We start from the raw sequence: 3,336 nt of genomic DNA, 5'->3' as shown, positions 1-3,336 counted from the left end.
CAAAAACCTGGTAATAATTCCTGAGTCATTTCTTTCTCTCACTTAGAGGTAGCAAACTCATTTATGCTACTTCTAAAATAATTCCCTAATCCAACCACTCCTCACTATTTCCTATGCTAAAAACCCTAATCCAAGCCACTAGCATCTTTAGCTAAAATATTGCAATAGTATCCCAACCAGTCTCTTTGTTTCCATTCTTGCTCCCTATTATTTTCTAAATTGTGTCCCCCTCAAATTCATATGTTGAAGTCCCAACCCCCAAATATGTAATCATATTTGGAGATAAGGTCTTTAAGTTAAAATGAGGCTATTAAGGTGAGACCCTAATCCAATACAACTGGTGTTCTTTTTTTTTTTTTTAAAGATTTTATTTATTTATTTGACAGAGAGAGACACAGCGAGAGAGGGAACACAAGCAGGGGGAGTGGGAGAGGGAGAAGCAGGCTCCCCGCAGAGCAGGGAGCCCGATGCGGGACTCGATCCCAGGACCCTGGGATCATGACCCGAGCTGAAGGCAGTCGCTTAACCAACTGAGCCACCCAGGCGCCCACAACTGGTGTTCTTATAAGAAAAGGGAGAGATACCATGTGCGTGTGCACAGAGGAATGATCCATTTGAAGAGACAGCAAGCTATCTGCAAGCCAAGGAGAGAAGCCTGGAACAGATTCTTCTCTTATGGTCCTCAGAGGAAACCAACCCTGTTGGCACATTGATCTTGAATTCCAGTCTCCAGAACTGGGGGGAAATAAATTTCTGTTGTTTAAGCCAACTCAACCTGTTGCATTTTTGTTGTGGCAGCCCTAGAAAACACCCCCCGCCCCTTAACCCCAGGGAATTTTAAAGATATGGTAAACCAGATCCCACCAGATTAGATTGCCCATGCTTAAAAACTTCCAATGACTTTCCAAGTGGTTAAAATGAAATTTAACTTTTTACTATGGTTTATAAGTTCCTGGAAGATCCGGTATTTGTCTTACTTTTCAATTTCATGCTGTAATACTCTCCTCTTTGCTCACTATGTTCCGGTCATACTGGCCATCTTTCTGTTCCACAAACATATCAACTCATCCATTCTTCAGGCTTTTTTCATTTGCTGCTCCCTCTTCCTGGAAACCATGTTCTGCACATCATTGTGTGACTGGCCACTTCTTGACATTTAAGCTCAAATGTCACCATCTCAAAGAGGCCTTTACTAATTGCCTTAGCTAAGCTATCACCTCTTTCTCACCATTTTCTATTACTATGTTTAATTTTCTTTAGAGTATTAATTACTAGATTGAATTATCGTTTTCATTTGTTTACCTAGTTTTTATGTCTCTTCTCATTAGAATGTAAGGTAATTGAGGCCAGGACCCTGTGAATATTGTGCCCACCACCTAGAACATTGCATGGCACATAATAGGCATGCTATAATGATACAACGAATCAAGAAATGAAAGAATGGGTACATAAATTTATAATTCTACCTGGTTGAAATGTTTGGTTATTTTTTAACATTAGTTTAGTAAACACTGAATACCTATGTGACAGCTGACATGTTATGAGGAGACTCAGGCAGTCCTTTGGAGAGGCCCACATGGACCACATGGAACTGAGGCCTCCTCCCAACAGTCACTGAGAAACTGCTGCCTTCCACCAGCACCAGTGCAACTCAGCTTGGAAGCAGATCCTTCAACTACAGTCTTTCAGATGACTGCAGCCCAGGCCAACATCTTAACTGAAACCTCGTCTTAGCTAAGCCATTCTGAAATTCCTGACCCACAGACCCTGTGGAAAATAAATATTTATTCTTTTAAGCCACTGGATTTGGGGATAATTTGTTGCCCAGCAATAGATAACTAATATGTTCACAGATCTGGAAACTAGGATTCATCCTTGAGAGCTTTCTTCTCCCTCAATTCTAATATCGAAGCCATCTAAATATCTCCCCAAACTTCCATTTCTCCCTGTCTTTCCCACCACTATCCCGTTCCAAACTACTGTCAGTTCTCAGTTAGGCAAATGCAATAATCTCTTACCTGGTCAGCCTGCATCCATTTTGTCCTCCCTTTAATCTGCTCTCCACTCTGAGGCTAACATGTTCTTTTCCAAACATATAGATCTCATGAATTCCTCACTTCCCCTAAATAAATTACAATGGACTATGACAAATTCTAAAGTAGAGGTAATCTCAGAGACTGTAAGTTAACAGAAAAGGAGCAACAAACTTAGAGTAGGTACAAATTCTTCTACCTGTTTTATTAAAAATTTTTAGTAGATAACACATAATCTTGGGACAAAATTCAGATCACACTAAAGGGTAGGCAGTGAAGGTACAACTCTCTCCTATTTCTGTGTCTCTAGGTCTCTCCAGAAGCAGCCCTTATGCAGCTTTTAAATGTATCTTTCTAGATAGACTTTATGCATATCGGTTTATTGGCAATTATGGGAAGTGCTTGAAGTAACCTACCGTTGTCTCTAAAATCTTGGCCTCCACCCTGCTTTCAAACAGATAGCCTATAATCCCTTTTTAGATTAAAACCACTCTGCTTTCAAAACCAGATAAGGGCAATGCAGACATAATTGATCTTTTTTTTATTGCCAAAAGGAGTTTAATTGATAATTGTAGCAGATCTACACATTTTGATTTAGCCTCCAACTCCCTAACCCATTAATCCTTTGTTTCAATAAGTGTCATCTTTCATAGATATCTACATATACCATATATTGTCCTGTGCCAACATCTCATTTTTTGTGGGTGAAGTTTTTTTCTTAACGATGTTTGTTGACCTTTTCACAGATTTTTTTTTTTAAAGAGACTGCCTCTTTTAGGAGCCAGGTGTGTGGCTTTTTTTTTTTTTTAAAGATTTTATTTATTTATTTGAGAGAGAGAGAGAGCATGAGAGGGGGGAGGGTCAGAGGGAGAAGCAGACTCCCTGCTGAGCAAGGAGCCAGATGTGGGACTCGATCCCGGGACTCCAGGATCATGACCTGAGCCGAAGGCAGTCGCTTAACCAACTGAGCCACCCAGGCGCCCAGGTGTGTGGCTTTTATCAAAGCTTGTGACTAGCATTAATTGTACTCCCTTTATTGTGTGCAATTATTTAATCTTTTTGAACTTAAATTCAGGGCATCACTTAATCTTTCCTAAATGTCATGCTGTTTGCTTCAACTCATTTCTGGAGTCTGAGTATATCTTTAAGAATCTTGATTCTGCATTGACCTATACATTGAATTAATTTGACATTGATTTATTGAGTGCCATAGTGCCTATGCTTTCCTAAAATTTCACCTATCTTTAACAAAAGAACCAGAAAAGAGGGCCCGTAATCTCCTCTCTCCCACCACATCAAGGTC

Source organism: Mirounga leonina, unplaced genomic scaffold (assembly GCF_011800145.1).
Source record: "Mirounga leonina isolate KUSES-001 unplaced genomic scaffold, KU_Mleo_1.0 Mir_260, whole genome shotgun sequence".
NCBI classification, from domain to species: Eukaryota; Metazoa; Chordata; class Mammalia; order Carnivora; family Phocidae; genus Mirounga; species Mirounga leonina.
The sequence above is the reverse complement of the archived record's forward strand: the minus strand, read 5'-3'. Positions refer to the sequence as shown.